This window comes from Pinus tabuliformis, chromosome 4_1 (genome assembly GCF_031772625.1).
Source record: "Pinus tabuliformis cultivar Carrire ecotype Pingquan chromosome 4_1, CPIR1, whole genome shotgun sequence".
Taxonomy (NCBI): Eukaryota; Viridiplantae; Streptophyta; class Pinopsida; order Pinales; family Pinaceae; genus Pinus; species Pinus tabuliformis.
The window spans coordinates 312,259,235-312,278,650 of record NC_142303.1 but is presented as its reverse complement, the minus strand read 5'-3'; positions in this window follow the sequence as shown (position 1 = coordinate 312,278,650).

Here is a 19,416-nt window from a genome sequence, read left to right as displayed (position 1 = left end):
AGAACTTATCCTTCATCAAGCGCTTAGGTTCCTCCTTGATTCAGCTCTAGCAGTGCACCATAACCCAATAACCAGTATTCTAGATCTTGCTTTTCATTAGATATTCAATTCATGAGTGCCCTTGCCTATTGTTCTTCTCGTCCTTTTATAGTCCTAGGCCTTACTCAATACCATGGACCAAAACCACATAGAACCAATACCGTGGACCAAATACTGGGGGTCAACACTTCAGATCAAATACCATGGATCAATATCGAAATATCATGGATCAAATACCATAGACCAAATTTTAGTTTTCCAACATGTACGCGCCTTTCCTTCCATGAAAGTGCATGTGTATGCATACGCGCCTTTTGTTCATTGAACCTGCATGTATATGCAGGTTGGTCAAGGTCAACCTGGTCATACCTTTCTTTCTTCATTCTATGTGGCCTGAACTGTGATTTGTCATTTGAGAGAGTTGCCATCAAGTACAACACCTGAATCACTTGTATCATAATGCCAACAATCTCCCCCTTTGGACTTGATGGCAACAACAACACCTATTACTCTGCCTCTTTGTCATCAGGGGCAAAGGGTCATGCTTCCCCCCGAGTACCTGTTGAAATCTCTGATGTTCTGAAGTGCTGATTGAGCTCCTTTGATCGAGTCCATGCTCCCCTGAGCATAAGCAAGGTCTGGAAAACGATAACATGACCCTATACATTCATACATAGATCCATCTCCCAACCAAGTGGGGATATACCAATTGATTATTCATGTCAAACAAGAACATTACATCATCCATCCCATGCATAATGGGGTAACAAAATATGACCTTTACATTGAAAGATATATATCACATATAAAATAGAGATCACACATCTAAAACAAGACTATGATAGCTATGAACAACTATCATCAGTAGCATCTATCAATCACCATCCAGACCAGCAACCATAAGCTCCCCTTGAACCTGTTCCACCTGAATCAAAAACGACTGTGAATTTGTACCAAGACCTTCTAAGATAATGCCAACTATGCATTACTTATAAGAATATGTTCCCCCTGAATCTGTGCTAGAAGATCACTGTTAGACCCATATCAGACTCCTTTCATCCACTGTTTGTCTTCAAACCAACATATACGTGACTGTATCCATAGAAACTAGCATATATATGTGAGTACACTCCATGAAACTCGCGTACAACCACTTTTCTCTAAAATAGATAAGTTTTAACAGCAAGATGACACATCAACTACTCCCAACTTTTGTCTGAGATATTCAAATGTCACTCTAGGTAGTGGTTTGGTGCATATATCAGCAACCTATTCTTCGGAGGGAACATACTCTAATTTTACATTTCTTTCATGAATGGGTATTGGGTATGTGCTTGGTCTTGGAATGCATGACTAGATTCTTTGAAATACTGATTGCACTTGTATTATCACATAGAATGGAGATGGGTGGAGTACATGTGATTTTAATGTCTTGCAATGTTTCCATCATCTAGAGGAGTTGCATGCAGCAAGATGCAACAACCACATATTCTGCTTCAGCTGTAGATAATGCAATTGAACTTTGTTTCTTGCTAAACGAGGACACTAATCTGGAACCCATATAGAATGCACCACCACTAGTGCTTTTCTGTCATCCATGCTTCGTGCCCAATTTTTTCACAAAAAATTGTCACCTTGACATTTTGCAATTTGTGTGAGTCCATTACCACTCATACTTTCCTCCTTTGCAAATCTTAAGCCTCAATTCTTCATATAAAGCCTTGAAAATAAGAGAAAGCCCTCAAAAGTCTCTAAAACTCTGGTTCTGCACTTTCTCTTTGCATTACCTGCGGTCCCACACCTAATGGTCATGTCTCCTGTGCACCTGACCACTCTGCCTCTATGTTATGGGTGCAGACCCCTGTAAAAGTTAAAAAGGCACAAGTATATTCTTAAAAACTCACTTTGAGTCATTTCTAGAAGCTTCTGGAAGGAATCTTGAGGTGGCAAGTTTGCTCCCTTAAGGTTCATGCATCCCATACCTTAAGGAGCTAACCCATTGATGTGAGGATCTTATCCATTTGGAGGAAGACTCTATCCCTTCATAGGTGGACCTATAACCTCCTTCCTCTACACTATAAAATGAAGCATTGGGCTGGTTACTAGGAGGTTGAAAGCTGAATATTTTTGAGGTGAAATGCTGCTGGAACTTAGTCTTCTTAGTTGAGCTTTTATGAGGAGAGATTACATACCTCTAAGATCTCATTTGGAGGAGTGCAAGGCTTGTAAAATAAAAGGAAATTCCTATTTCAGACCCCAGGAAGAGCTTGTCCAACATCAAGGTGGAAAAGGTTGTAAGGTTCTTCTACTTCAAAGTTAATACAAATAAGTTTGTTTTTCTCAATAAGTTGTTGTTTTATGGTTTATTTTATGGATTTCTTGATCACCATAATGGACATGATTTATGATATTAGCTATGTAGGTGCTATTTGATGTTTACTTGTTTGTGATTGTAGGTTCTCAAAAGGAAACTCTTTCGAATGGTTGAAGGATGGTTGCTACAAACTAGCGTTGGACTCAAGGTAGGGTCTGAACACCTCTATAGTTTTTATTTATGAATCACATATGATTAGAGAAAGATAGATTTGTTTGTCTGCTTGTTGCTAGACTATCTTCTGATACTAGGGAGATAGACCTTGTCTGCAAGATCGATTTATCTGGCCAACAAATTGGCGACTCCACTGGGGAATCTGAATTTTATTTTTGGTTTTCATTTGTCTTTGACTTGAGAAACTTGTTCTCGTTTCTTGTTTTTGCTTGATGTGTATTGGATTGGGTGGTTTTTAGAATCTGGATTATTTTTTGTTTTTTTCAAAGTTTTCAGGGTGACCGCACTTTCTCTTTACAGACAGTGTGGGCATCTCCGCGTTCTTCCTTTAGGAAACAGAGCGGTACCGCATCTAGTTCATCTGGAAGCTTGCAAACCCTGTAATTTTTTTTTTAAAACCTAAATTTTTTTCTTCCAGTTAAGTTTAGGTTTCATTTACGACTTTTAGTGTCTACCCAGATCCGCATGTGTTTTGTCAAAAATCTCTTGTGAGTGAGTTCCAATGGTATTTTTGTTTTAGATGATTTTCTAGAAGTTTTGCATGCCTGGAGTGGTTTTCACTTGGTCTCTATAGTGATTCAAAGATCAGAAGCTTGAGAAACCTTAGATTACCCTGGTGTCTTTTTGTCTTCTTGATGAGTCTGACTAAGTTGTGAAATCTGTCCTTTGTGAGAAATAGATTTAGTTTTCTCCTTGAAAATCTTTGAATGAATTTGGTTATAGGTTTCAAATTTCATTTTTATAAAAGAAAACATATCGTGATGTTTTTGATTGATGTGTTATTCTAAACAAATGAATCCTTAGTTTACTGAACAACTAAGTAAAAAATCCTCAAAAAGAATTGAAGCTTTTATTCAATTAGGTTTTAGAAGTTTTTAAATCTCAAAAATTAGTTTTTGTAGTTTTGAGTGTTTTCTAGAACTTGTAGATCTCTTTTGAAAGAAATTGTCTTTTGTAGTCTCGAGTTTTGAAAAAGGAAAGGGATTTATTGTGAGAATAATTAGTAGTCTCGTTTTGAGTTCTTATTGAAAAATACAAAAATATTTTCTTTCCATTTCCATGTTAAAAGAAAGAATTGTTTCTTAAAGAATTGCATTCTCGAACTCTTTCTTTTAGCTAGAATTTCATTGAAAGAAAAAATGAATTGCTTATCATTTTAGGTGCATTTTTTAGTGTTTTTGCAGTCGATTCTTCACACCATCAAAGTTTCATTTCCATACCTATTGACTTAAAGAACAACCCATAAAAGCAATGCTTAATTAAAATTGATCTAGTAATCTTTTTTATTTCTAGGGATCTTATCACCAATATAGCTTAGGCTAGTATCTTGGAGTAGGGAGTAATTAACTCTCCAAGATAGCTAAAACAAACAAGTAGCTATATCTTGCGGTAGGAAATAAATCCAATTGTAATTGATACATTCTGGGAAGCTTCTCTTAAAGGAATCAATCACGAGATCATGTCTGAACCTTTGAGACAATCAAGTCTGTTTCATTAGGAAAGATAGAAGATTTGCGCGTATTATAAACGGTAAACCTCGGATTAACCATTGTCGAGGAGCCTGGGGTCACTTGTTGGTAAACCTCAGATTGATCATGTCTAGGAGCCTTAAAGGGGATTGAGATTTGTTACTCTGCCCTTGCACGTAGATCATATCGTAGACTATTCCCCCAATTGTATTTGTTGCTATTGGTAACCTTAGTGTCCATAAACTTAAGATTATTTCCTAAGGTGACGGTGAAGGATGAGTCTCACCGTACCTAGAGCAAACGTCAATTAGACTCATTTGGACTCTCTGTGGGGTTCTCTTCATTCGAGATGGTTTTGTGAAGAAACATGTGCCAGTCTGTTTCATTAAGAAAGTTGTCAGGGTAACTGTTCCAACCATCCTTTCTGTATTAAAATTCTATGACATTGGATTTCATCACCAACTAGTGTTTTTAGTATGGAAAGTTACTGTTTGTGTGTGGTTTGAACTCTTAGAATTTTTAGGCATGTGAATCATTTGTTTGTTTCTTTAGAGACTTTAGGTGCTTTTATTGAAATTTTCTTTGTTTACGTGTGGTTATTTTCATCCTACACCAAGAGGTTATTATCCTTGATCGATCATGTCAATATAGTCATCTATGTTTTCCCAATCACCATAAACATTTTTATATGGTGGTCCTAGTATTCCTTTGGGGTACAAGTCACTTTTTGGTACCTTTTCAGGAGCAACTCCTCGACTGATTGAACATCAGTTATCACTCGGTAATAATGGAACTAAACCATTGAACACAGAGTAGATTTTTATGATGTCTGGTAGTATTCCAAATCCTCAACCTCAAGGCAATCAGTTACTGCCTAGGGGGCAAGGTAGTCAGTTACCGCCTGGGGGGCAAGGTAGTCAAGTACTGCCTGGGGGGCAAGGTAGTTAGTTACCGCCTAGGGGGTAACCTCAAGGTAGTCAGTTACTGCCTACGGTGCAACCCCAAGGTAGTCAGTTTCTACTTGGAGGGCTACCTCAAGGTTTTCAACTTTAAGGACAGTACATACCCCAAGGTCAACCCCAGACTCAGTATATTCCTCAAGATGCTTATCAACCCTAGATTCAATACGTGCCTCAGGGTTATCAAGCTCAAGGTCAGTACCCAACTCAAGGTTTCCAACCACCTTCTGATCAATCATTTTTGCAAGGAGCTGGAAATGTACCTCCTAATTATTAGCCCTACATTCAACCAGGTTATGGTCCTCTGTATGTACAACCTTTTATAGGTCCCAGAATGAATATGGTGTGGGATCCATCTTAAACTCAACAGACTTTGCAACCTAATGTGTAGTTATCTAATCAACCTGGACAACCTTTGGTTTCTGGTCCAACCCAACAACCTGTCCAACCTACGGTTCAAGCCTCTGCACCTAGTTAGTTCAGCAGCCTGGGCCTAGCTCACCTCAGACTCCGCCTCGAACTGCTGCTGAAACTACTACAATTTCTATTCAACCAACCACAACTATTTCTAGAGTATCTGTAGCTCCGGTTACTACTATCCCTGCATCAGTGCAAAATCCTTAACCCTCTTTACCACAGTTAGGACCTACAGTTCAGACTTCAGTCTAGATGCCTCCAGGACAAGCTGGTCCAAGTACGATTGCTACAAGTCAACCGCAATTCACTTATCAACCATACCAGGGACAGTATCAATCCGGTCCTACTGTACAAAACCCAGTTTATCAGAATCAGCTGTATCCTAGCTATACTTATCAACAGCCTCAACAACCTCAGTTTGGTCCAGTTAATCCTGGTTTTCCAGGAGGTTATAACATTCCTAATGCAAATCCAATTCCAGGTTATCCTAGATATCCTCTTCCTGGAGCTAGTCTCATTACTCAAGGTTTTCGCAAACCTAACCATCAGTTACCATTTATTGCAACTTTAGATTTACCTGATTTGTCACGCCTTATGAACGATCCTATTTTCTATCTTCCCTATTAGCTGCCAATGCCAAATAAGTTGCCCAGTGATATCCTGAAATTAAAGGGTAAGTCAGGTGAGGATCCATCAAATCATGTTATGACTTATCACCTCTGGTGTGAATCTAATTCAATCATTGATGATTCAATTCGATTGCATCTTTTTCAAAGAACTCTTATTGGTCTTGCCGCCAAATGGTACATTGAGTTACCATGAGGTTCTTTTTATAATTTTAGTCTGTTAGCCACTTCTTTCTTAAGTCATTTTCAGTTGCCTGTCAGATACGAGAATGGCACAAAACTATTAACTTCACTAAAACAATCCACGTCCACATATATTTCTGATCATATCCATGAATGGTGATGTAGAAGGCATTTAGTGAAATTTTTTATTCCGGATCAAATTTTAGCACAATGGTTCGTAAAATCATTATCACCTAAAATAACTAAAAATGTAGCTAAGCTAGGAGTTGTTACCGAAGAGCAAGTCATTGCTCAGGCTCAGTACCTTGACCTTGTCTATACATAGTCAGGTACTTTACATGAAAAAATCCCCGATCTTCTGAAACACGGTCAAATAATTGTAGCTCCTTCAGGGTCTCATGCCGCTAATGGTATGATTGGTTCAGTTAGCACTAAAAGCAAGAAGAAATCTTCAAAGAATTCTTCTCCTATTATAACTTTACCAGATTCCTCAACAAGAGACTCTTCCGCTGAAGTTTCTATTGACATCCATGTTGTAGATTCATCTACGACCAAATCTGGTAGTAAAGAGAAAGGGAAGAACAAAAACAATCAAAATTCAAAAGATAAAACAAATAAAAATGAATTTATTGACGAAAAATGAAAACCTTGCTATCCTTGTTTTATTTGCGACAAGGATCATTTTGTAAGAAGAACTTCAGCGTAGATCACATGAGGAAAGACCTTTGTCAACGCGTTTCAAACCAACTAGTGTGGTTCAACTTGTCCTGATGATGAACCACACTAGTTGGTTCGAAACGCGTCGACAAAGGTCTTTCCTCATGTGATTTACGTCGAAGTTCTTCTTACAACTATTATGGATCACAGAAGCATCAATTCAATAAAGGATCATTTTACCAAAGAATGCCCATATCAAGAAGAGTTTTCAAAATTTGTTAAAGGTTCTCAAACACCTGCTGTCTTGAAGGATCCTTTCCTACTCAAGAAAGTAAGGTGGATGCTTCTTCCTCGAATACCTTAGAAGAACCCATTACAATGATGTCTCATGTCAGGATTGTGACGTGATCGCAAGATTATGGTAGTAAAAATCCTGTTGATGGTAAAGAAGTAGAATCTTCTAATTCAAATACATCGACTTCACCTCCTCCCGGTTCTGATCCATTACAGATCGAGAAACCCAACTCTGACTTAGTAATCAAACCGACTGCTAAAGGTATATTTTGGAAATTATATTTCAATCCACATGTGAGAGCTGCTTAGAATTATAACATTGTTGAAGACTTAACTGTTGCCCCTTTAGCAATGTCGGCTTTGGAAGTGCTGCAATCATGCCCAGCACAGTGTAAATTACTATTTTCTACTATAGGAGCTGTTGATATTCAGGATTCGAACCTAATAATTTTCGATTTAGAGGATAGTATACCCCGCCTTCCTCATCAAATGGCTTTCCAGATTCCAGTGTTAGTCAAAAATAGACCTTGCTTTCAGACTGTGATTGATGAAGGTGCTTCTATGTGTATTATGTCGATCTAGTGTTGGAGATTGCTTGGTTCTCCTACACTCAATCAGTCTCCGACAATTCTAAAGCCTTTTGATGGCCGAGGGTTCCATCCTTTTGGTATTTTGGAAGATTTACCTATAAGGGTTGAAGGCAAAACTGTAAATCTAGATGTGGAAGTGGATGATGCTCCTCTAGATTACAACCTTCTCCTAGGTCACAGTTGGTCTTATGCTATGACTACTATTGTTTCATCAGTCTTTCGGCTTATTAAATTTCCTCATAATGGAAAGATCATTATGATAGACCAGATGAGTTATTTCTCATCCGACCTAGCCTCTACAGATAGTGTTCAGCACGTTGGTAAAATGACTATCCCTTACAAGGATGTTGGAGTAGGTTTGATTAAAGATTCTGGTTTACTGGGAACTTTCTCCTTCCATCCTCCTAACGTATCGCCTTCTATTGCAAATATTCGTATGATTTCATCGAATACTATTACTTTTGATGATCCTCGGATCGTACCTTCTGATTCTGAGGTGGATTCATTTGATGGCACGATGCCTTTGAGTCCCTTCGAAATTGGATATCAGGTTGTACACTCATTTTCTGATTCTTGACCTATCGTGAGGATAGCTTGTTCCTGTCTCAACCTCATTAAAAAATGAAACTAAATGTCTCGAGGATAGTTTTTCCTGTGTCAACCTCGTTAAAAAATGAAACCAGGTCTTTGGAGCATAGTTTCTTGTCTTGTGTCAAGCTCATTAAAAAATGAATCAAGGGTCTATAACATAGTTTCTTGTCTTGTGTCAAGCTCGTTTAAAAATGAAACAAGGGTTTTGAGGATAGTACTTTTCCTGTGTCAACCTCATTAAAAAATGAAACAACTCCCTTTCCAAGCCGAGTCTTTCTAAGATCTCGAAAGTGAACCTTCATTCCATCCACCTCGTTGAATGCAATGAAGCTTGGGGGCATGTACCTTGATTTGAGTCATCATGCCGGGGGCATGCGAACTTATAACAAGCATAGTTTTTCATTTCAAGCTTGTTAAAACATGAAACCAAATCCAAGAAAAGTTCTCCATGGTTCAAGCTTGTGTAAAAATGAACCCATACTCGATTTACATCTCGGGATTGCCGATTTTATCCGCTAAATTCTGCTAGATGAGCCTTGGTTGTTTTTATTCCATCGCCACCATCTCTTTGGCTGATCATATGCTTTCACTTGGTTATTTTTCCTTTCTTGAGGGACTGCAGCGATGAGTGGTTTTATTAGCCAGGCTCTTTACGATTACATGTCTTGAGCAATTCCACCAATACCGGAACTAGTTGCTACCCTTTATACCACTCATTCCTCTAGGACGAGTCTCCTTTAAGCTCTTTTTTTGACTCGTAAAATGTGAAAAGATTGTGAGTTTTTCCCTTTTAGCTCGTTAAAACAGAATAGAAAGGCGGTCCACTTTTAGCTCTTTTCTGACTGTATAAACATGAAAAGATCACCAGACTTTTGTCGTTTCAAGTTCGATATTGGTTATAAAACGACTTGTCTTCGATCACTTTTTTACTTTTTAAGATTGGAGCCACTAATTATGAAAAGTACTCCTTGATTGTAATGGTAAAGTGGTTCGCTCAAGTATTATTTTATACTTTTTCGGGCTTGGGGGACACAAATTTACGAAAAAGGACCCCCCTGGAGTTTTCTTTTCTGTGTCTTTTTCAAACTCTCTAAACATGAGAAAGACTTCAAGTTTTACCTATGTCGGACTTGTTAAACACTGATGACATTGGACTCGTCCACATGACGAGACTAGAGTCCTCTTTAAACCCTTTTTAGACTCGTTACATATGAAAAGATTGTCGAGCGCTTGTCCTTTCCAGCTCGTTAAAGTATTGGAAATGTCATCCCTCCTGTATTATTTTATCCTTCTTGGGACCTGAGGGATTCTTTTACAAAAAAGTACACCCATGAAGTTTTCTTAAGTTTTTCCTCTGACTCCGTAAAATTGAAAAACACTGAGTTTTTCCTATACTGGACTCATTAAAATTTAACAGTAAAGGACCTGTTCAATTTTAAACAGGAACGAACCACTCCTTCTTAGGGTTCGAATTTTAAACTAAGTTGTACTCATCCAATGGATGAGCTTATAAAAAAGCAAATTTTATCCTCCTCAAGCTTGTCAAAAATAAAGAGGTACTTGCCAGAAATGGTGGGGGAAAAGAGAGAAAAATGAACTTGTTTGTTACACTTTGTGTTTTAGAAAAGTATTTAACCACTCTTGAACACAACACCTTTTGTTCACTTGGGTTGGCAAATCCTTTGCCTAATAGTTAATCAAACCATATTGAAAGCCTTCAACCAGTTTCTGGGTAATAGCTTTGGGTCAATTATCACCAAACCATCTGCAGTGTCGTTATGTGTTCAAGAGGTCAGTTCAAATAAACCATTCATCTGCAAAATATCTGTCATCCATTTTGACCATCCCTGAGTCAGTCCTTGCCAATATATTTCTTAAAAACTTGATCTATGATTTCGTGTTGTCGGCTTGCCTTTAACAGATCGCTTTCTATCAACTTTAGCTCATTATCTAGAAAGATGATCTAGAAATTGTCAGTACCTTGAAATCCGCATGCCCTAATGGCAGGTTTCTTGGCTTTGATGATAGGTTACATCATTGACCTTCGATCAAAGGATTCTATGACATGTTCGACATTAGCTCATTTATTCACATTTCATGGATTGTACTGAGTACTTTGAGAGCCATTGACATTACTGGTGGTTTCTCTCACACTTGTTAATAGTTCACATCATTGACTGGTAATCATGTGGTTTCTACCATGTTCAAGTTCGACACATTCATTTACATGGATAGAATCATACTAGTTCGGAAAGTAGAAATCAGGACCCTGGATCTAGTTTCTTCCATCCAGGCTGCGAGGAATTTTGTTATTCATTATACAGTGGGCTATTCATAAACAGATAGCTGCGCCCATATTGTGTCTACACATGTCTATACTTGTGATGTATTACAAAATCATTCCTGTATCATAACAGTTTAGTTAGTTAGTTAGTTTTCTAGTAAGTTTTAATCTGAGTATGGTAATGCATACCTTAGCGATGATATGTTCACATATATATATTTTTCATTAAATGTTTTTACAAGTTCCAACTGGGGTGTCCACAGGATGATCCTTGAAATGATAAAGTACTTCATTCTTCATAGATGACAAACTATATCTTCATCTATTGCAGACTTCGCAGTTTAGGGGGCAATATTTTGTACAAAAAATTGTCACCTTGACATTCTGCAATTTGTGTGAGTACATTACCACTCATACTTTCCTCCTTTGCAAGTCTTAAGCCTTAGTTCCTCATATCAAGCCTTGAAAATAAGAGAAAGCCCTCAAAAGTCTCTAAAACTCTGGTTCCACACTTTCTCTTTACATTACCTGCAGTCCCACACCTAATGGTCATGTCTCCTGGGCACCTGACCACTTTGTCTCTGTGTTATGGGTGTGGACCCCTGCAAAATTTAAAAATGCACAAGTATGTTCTTAAAAGCTCATTTTGAGTGATTTCTAGAAGCTTGTGGAAGGAATATTGAGGTGGCAAGTTCACTCCCTTAAGGTTCATGCATCCCATACCTTAAGGTGCTAACCCCTTGATGTGAGAAGCTTATCCCTTTGAAGGAGGACTCTGTCCCTTCATAGGTGGACCTATAACCTCCTTCCTCTACACTATAAAATGAAGCATTGTGCTAGTCATTGGGAGGTTGAAAGCTGAATATTTTTGAGGAGAAATGCTGTTGTAACTTAGTCTTCTTAGTTGAGCTTTTATGAGGAGATATTACATACCTCTAAGATCTCATTTGGAGGAGTGCAAGGCTTGTCAAAGAAATGGAAATTTCTATTTCAGACCCCAGGAAGAGCTTGTTCAACATCAAGGCTAAAAAGGTTGTAAGGTTCTTCTACTTCAAAGTTAATACAAATAAGTTTGTTTTTCTCAATAAGCTGTTGTTTTATGGTTTATTTTATGGATTCCTTGGTCACCATAATGGACATGATTTCTGATATTAGCTATGCAGGTGCTATTTGATGTTTGCTTTTTTGTGATTGCAAGTTCTCAAAAGGAAAATCTTTAGAATGCTTGAAGGATGGATGCTACAAACTAGCATTGCACTTAAGGTAGGGTCTTAACACTTCTATAGTTTTTATTTATGAATCGCATATGTTTAGAGAAGGATAGATTTGTTTGTCTTCTTGTTGCTAGACTATCTTTTGATACTAGGGAGATTGGCCTTGTCCGCAAGATCAATTATCCAGCCAACACCAATCTCCATCTGTATATGCATGAAGTGTAAGATCTGTATCCCTAAGATACCATAAACCAAAATTCTGAGTTCCTTGAAGATATTTGAAGATCCTTTTGACTACCTGAAGGTGTGATTCATTTGGATTTTCTTGGAATCTTCCAACTATTCCTACTACATGAATGATGTTTGGTCGAGTACCTGTTAGATAAATAAAACTTCCAATCATGGATCTATAGGTTGGTTGATGTATTGCTATTGATTCACATTTGAGCTGAGACTGCATACTGTTACCATGGGGGTACATACTGGTTTAGAATCTTCCATGCCGTATTTTTTCAAGATCTTCTTGAGATACCTAGTTTGTGACAGAAAAATACCATATTTCTTTTGTTGAACTTGTAGACCAAGAAAATATGTGAGCTCACCAAGCTGGAACATCTCAAATTCTTGCTTCATTACCAAGGCAAAGTTTTGACTCATGGCTTCTTCATTTCTACCAAAAATGATATCATCAACATACACCACAAGTATTAACAATTTATTATTTTCAATCTTTATATATAGATTGCTATCAGGTGATCCTTTTGAGAAACCTTGTTGATGGAGATATTTGTCAAGTTGATAATACCATGCCCTTGGAGCTTATTTTAGACCATAGAGAACCTTTTTGAGTCTGCATACAAGTTTTGGATCATTTCCAAGGAGAATCCATCTAGTTTCTCAATATATACTTCTTCTTCTAAGTCCCCATTAAGAAAAGTAGAATTTACATCCATTTGGTATACTTTGAAATTCTGAAAACTAGAAAGAGCAAGGAACATTCTATGGCTTCAAGTCTTGCGACAGGTGCAAAAGTTACTTCAAAATCTATACCTTCGTATTAAGCATACCCTTTACAAACAAGTCTGGCCTTGTTTCTAATAACTTCTCCATTTTCATTCAACTTGCTTTTGAATATCCATTTGGTTCCTATCATATTCTTATCATGAGGTCTAGGAACTAATTCCCAAGAATTATTCTTTTCAATCTGCTCAAGCTCTTCATTCATGGCATTGACCCAACATTCATCATTGCATGCTTCATTAACATTTTGAGGTTCGATGGAGGAAAGTAATGCAAGATAGCTTGAGGATTCTGTAATAGTTCTTCTTGTCTACACACCTACCTCTTTATGTCCCAAAATTTGAGTCTCTAGATGATTTTTCTGGACATACCTGGATGGAGTCTTTTCTTCTACTGTTATTTGTTCTTCTGGTGCTTCACTGGATTCTTCTTCAGAATTAGTCTAATTTGATGTGGAACGATAATCCTCATCTTCTTCATAATCTTCGGTTTTTATCTACTTTGGATTTTTTCCTGCTTCATCAATCACCACATCAATACTTTCAATAATTTTCCCAACTCTTTTATTATAACGCTTATATCCTTTACTTCAGGAAGAGTAACCAAGGAGAATTCCTTCATCTACTCTAGGTTCAAACTTGCTAAGGTTTTAATCACTCCTTTTGATGTAGAATTTTCTTCCAAAAATTTTGAAGTATTTACAGTAGGAGTCTTACTATACCAAAGTTCATGAGGAGTTTGAGTGTTGTTTACCCGAATGTTTGTTTTGTTGAGAATATTGACAGCAACGAATGTAGCTTCACCCCAAAAGGTTGCAGGAGTTCTAGACTCATCTAGCATAGCCCGAGCCATTTGTTGAATAGTTTTGTTCATCCTTTCTACCACTCCATTTTGATGAGGTGTCCTTGTTGTGGATAATTCCCTTTTTATTCCATGTTCTTCAAAAAAGTCAAAGAATTCATCCGAGGTAAATTCCCCTCCTTGATCAGATCTTAGACATTTGATTTTGTGATCAGATTCATTTTCAACTGAAGCTTTGAAGGCTTTGAACTTTTCAAATGCTTCATCTTTATGCTTTAGAAGTCCTATCCAACACATTCTTGAGAAATCATTAATGAACAATATAAAATATTCTTCTCCACGAGGTGACTTTTTCCTCGATGGTCCACATAAATCAGGATGAACAATTTCAAGAGGCTTACTAGTTGATCCTTGCTTTTCAAGAAAATGTGCTCTAGTTTGCTTACCAAATTGACAGAATTTGCATATTGTATTTTTTGGAATGCGGATATCTGGAAGATCATGAACCACCTGGTATCTACATGCTTTTCATATTTGACGGAAGCTTAGATGCCCTAGTCTTTTGTTCCATAGCCAGTGTTCATCATTTTTACTTAAATAGCACTGTTGTTGCCCTACCTTAAGTATGTATAAGTTGTTTGGAGTTCTTACACCTTTGATCACTATTTCTCCTGTATCAAGATCATGAACAACACATCCATTTGATTGAAATACTACTTCATTTCCTTGATCACACATTTGACTGAGACTTAATATGCTATGCTTAAGACCATCAACATACATAACATTTCTAGCTTTAACCTTTTCTTTTAAGAGAACAAATCCTTTACGTTTTATGACAACAAGAGTGTCATTTCCAAAAGAGACCTTCCTTTCCTTTTCTAAGGTATTACATGACTAAAGTTTTTCTTTATCACCTATCATGTGTTTTGAGAATCCACTGTCGATGTACCACTGATTTTCTTGTCCTTCTACATACAAGGCTATACCACATCTTTCTGTTTGCATTTCTTTCTTTCTCCATGTTTTGGTACCTAATGAAGTTTTCTCCTTCTGAGATGTTTGCCGAAATTTACTCTTTCATTCAGAATCTTCATGACCGAATTTGTTACAGATAGAGCATTCTATTTCATTTTCAATAGTAAAAAATTTATTTTAGGTCCTTTTCATGATCCCAATTGCATTCCTTTGATTTCATGCTTCTCTAGTCATGATGGTCTTGTAAGCAACACATTGAGTAGCTTTGTGTCCAAATTTACGACATGAAAAACATTGGCCATTAAAGAAATTCCTGCGATTACCAAACCTACTGACATGGTGATTGTAGTTTCGATTGACATTCATTCTTGAAGAAAATTGAGTATGATTTACCTGAGGTTGGTTGTAGCTTTTGTTCATCCATGAAGTAGATTGAACCCGATCTACCTGGTGATCTGCTTTATGCCTTTGCTGACGATTGTCAAACTGTTCACTTCTCCTTGTCGCATCAACATAGCTTTTGGAGGTTGATGGCTTTTGTGCTTGAGATGCTTCTTTAGTATATCCAAGACCTGTCTTTATCAGAGGAGAATGTTGCACTTTGATAATTTCATCTAAAGTTTCTAATCCTTTATCAAATCTGAGATTGAGAGCTTTCGTCTTCTCAATATCGTTTCTTAGACCCACAATTTCACATTCTAATTTTTCATTGTGTTTTTCCCCTTCAGCATGTTGGGATGTCAGAGTATCTATAATCATATTCTTTTCTTCTAAAAATATTTTAAGTTTAGGAATTTCTTCATAAAGACCATCTTCATCTAAAGCATCCAAGAAATCATCATCTTCAAAAGCCATCAGAAGTCTATAATCATTACCATGTTCATCTTCATCACTATTTGATAAACCATCACTATCTTCATGCGTATAATAGCTCTTCTTACCTACATTTTGTTTTCTATTCCATTTAGCTAATTTCTTACCTTTATCAAGCTTATCTTTATGAGGACATTTGGCCAAATAATGATTGACTCTTCCACAAGCAAAGCATTTGAAAGGTAGCTTACCTTTGAATCTTCCAGAACCCCATTGAAGGTTCTTGACAAAGTTTGCTTCTTCCTCTCCTTCTAAAATATGTCCTGATTCATTGAGTTCTTCTCTTCCTGAAGCTTTGAATGTGGATTCTCTCATATCTGATGGACCCCATTTTCTCATTTTGAAAGCAGTTAGGATTTCGTGCAGCTGTGTCATAGTAATACTCTGAAGATTTTTCTTTCCCTCTATGGCATAAACTTTTGATTCAAACTTAGAAGATGAGGATCTTAAAACCTTTTCAACTACAGTAACTTCTTTTATCTCTTCACCCAAGTTTTTCATACGATTAACAATCTCATCTATGTGTATGAAGTAATTATCTATACTTTCATCATTGTGTATTTTGAGAGTTTCATATTGAATTCTGAGAGAATGTATTTTGCATGTTTTACCTGATCGTCTCCTTCATAGCTTAGAATGATCTTGTCCAATATTTCTTTGCCAGTTTTGAGCTGCATAACCTTGACAAATTTTCATTGTGACAGAATCCCCAATAATGTATTGATAGCCTTGGAATTTGTTTCATACTGCTTTTTACTTGTTGTATATGTAGGAATTGTTGATGTGAAATGTGGATCCTCCTTCCATGATTTCCCAAACATCTGTTCCAAGAGATTGAAGATAGGTTTTGGTTCTTACCTTACAATAGACGAAGTTGCTTCCATCAAATATTGGTGGTCTAATGGACCCCTCTCTTTTGTAGGTACTCATGGTGATAGATCTTCCTTCCAGTGATCAAGCTTTTTCTGAAGGACCTGCTCTGATACCAATTGTTGGAAATAATACTTGGGGGGGGGGGGGTGAATCAATATTAGCAAATCAATAATACTTTTTCATTTCATACTCTAATTCATATATGCTACTTCAGTTAAGGGAACCTGCGTGTATACGCAACTTTGATTGATGAAACCAGCGTATATCTAGTAAACTTATGATTCAGTTAATCCATTATATTTTGATCTTTAATCAGTGCATCAAAACTTCATTAACCATATAAATAGTGAACAGGAGTAGTAAAAATAGAGCAGACAATCACACACATGAACACAAGATATAAGGTGGAAACCCAATGTGGGTAAAAACCACCTGTTGCAATCGTCTATATCTTCTTTTAATAATAAACATCCTTTTAAAAAAATTTGTACTGGTGCAGACTTATACCAGTATGCAGGCTTCTACCTGCAGAAGGCTACAACCTTCTCTTTTCTTCCAGGGACTAGGTTTCATTAATTTTCAGACTGGATCCATCAATAACATCAATCCATCATCAAATATATTTGCATCAATCAATCTCCTTTGCACCAACTGAATCAACCAATCACTTCTCAGAATACTGTAACCAGAACACATAAACAGTAACCAAAACCCATTCTATAACCCATAACACTACAATATCAAACAAAAGTAGCTATGGCTTATTTTATTAGGTATGCACTACTACAATGCGTCAAACCTATGTACATATGCAGTTTACTCAAGGCGAACCTGCGTATATGCTCTTTTGAATTGCACACCCAGTGTGTATATGCGCCTTTTCTAAAGTGAACCTACGTAAAGATATGTAAATGATGATTTAAACTTTACAACAAATTCATACATCAGTTATACCTAGATCATCATATTTACAGATTATAAAATGCGCCATTTATTCAAATAAGAAATCAAAACCACACAAAGATACTTCTCTTCAAGCCTTAAGATTTTGACCCCTCAATAGAACTTATCCTTCATCAAGCACTCAGGTTCCTCCTTGATTCAGCTCCAGCAGTGCACCATAACCCAATAACTAGTATTCTAGATCTTGCTCTTCATTAGATATTCAATTCATGAGTGCCTTTGCCTAATGTTCTTCTCCTCCTTTTATAGTCCTAGGCCTTACTCAATACCATGGACCAAAACCACTTAGAACCAATACCGTGGACCAAATACCTGGGGTCAACACTTCGAATCAAATACCACGGATCAATACCAAAATATCATGGATCAAATACCACGGACCAAATTTTAGTTTTCCGACAGATATGCACCTTTCCTTTTGTGAAAGCGCGTGTGTACGCATATGCACCTTTTGTTCAATGAACCTGCATGTATACACGGGTTGGTCAAGGTGTACTTGTGTATACCTTTCTTTCTTCATTCTATGTGGCCTGAATTGTGATTTTTCATTTGTGAGAGTTGCCATCAAGTATAACACCTGAATCACCTGTATCATGATGCTAACATATTGGCATGTTCCAAACTAGAGTCAATAGAGCGCAAATCATCCAAAGGATTAATCTCAGATTCTTTCATCAGCTCATCAACTAATATGGCAGTGGGAGGGAGATTTTATAATGTATGGTCAATAATGTCATCTTCATCAATCCATCCCCCACCTATAATAGTGTCTAGAGTACAGACTAGGTAGAGGGTTGTCTGATAAAATTCTTCCTTTTCCTCATCCTCTAATCATAAGAGTAAATCATGCTCAATAGAAGGATGAGAAGGAGGATAAAACACAAATTGTTTTCATAAATTTCCATTCTTAACAGTCATGTTCCTAGCCCTACAAATAATGTAGACATCATCAACAACCAAGCAAGGTCTCCCTAGGATGAGAGGATAAGCATTAGAATTGATTTTGGGATGGAGGACCATGAAATCAGTGAGGTATTCATAGGAGTCAATGGAGACCACCACATCCTCAATAACTCCCTCGGGAGCTACTATGGATCTGTTTGCAAGCTACAACACTGTAGTGGTATTCCTCAAATCCCCTTGGTGGTTGAGTTTGAGCATGGTTTCCCTGGTCATTACATTGATTGCAGCCCCAAGATCAATCAAGGTATAGGGACCATAATTCCATCAGTGTGCACATCCACTACTAGGCAACCATGATCCAAGTACTTTGGATAGATCACCCTTCCAAGCATTAGATTATATAGTTGTCCAACAACATTGATTGTGGGGTATCTATTCTTCTTCTCCTAGGCCTTTTGAAACATTCCTCCTTGATAAGCTTGTTGCAAATCAGAACATATTTGATGACCTTGAGAAGGGGTATCTTGACACATAAGTTCTTCAATTCTCCCAGAATTTTAGTTGTTGGGATGGTGACCCCCAAGTCCAATTTTGTTTAAGCTTTGGATTTTGTATTATTGTAAAGTCTCCACAATTTGAGGAGTGGAGCATGTAGAATGCTAAGAGTCAAAATGGGATTTTTGGAAGGTCAAAGTCCCTTATTTTGTAAAAGGATGGTATGTTTTGATGATACAATGAACTTCATCCATGGTTCACAGACCATGGTAATGTAATGTAAAAGATATAAAAGGGAGTCATCTAGGAGTGATTAGTAAAGAGGTATACGCTTAGGGATAGTTGATAAGTAAGTTTTCGAGTCTGTATGTCCATATTCCATCGAAGGGGAAGGATCTTGCAGCTGAGTGTGCAGAGACCTTGATAAGTCTACAACTAAGTGCGCGGGCCCCTGCAGTTGTGTGCGCAGGGTTAGAAGAAGTGTATGTACTGAAGATCTAAATTAATAAAGAATATTTGAAGAAATTATGTGCATTCTCTATATATTGATCTATTTCTATATTTATGTTTAGATATAATTTGATTCTCTGTGATATGTCTTAATTGCATCACGAAGGTCCAAATCTAATTTTATGTGGT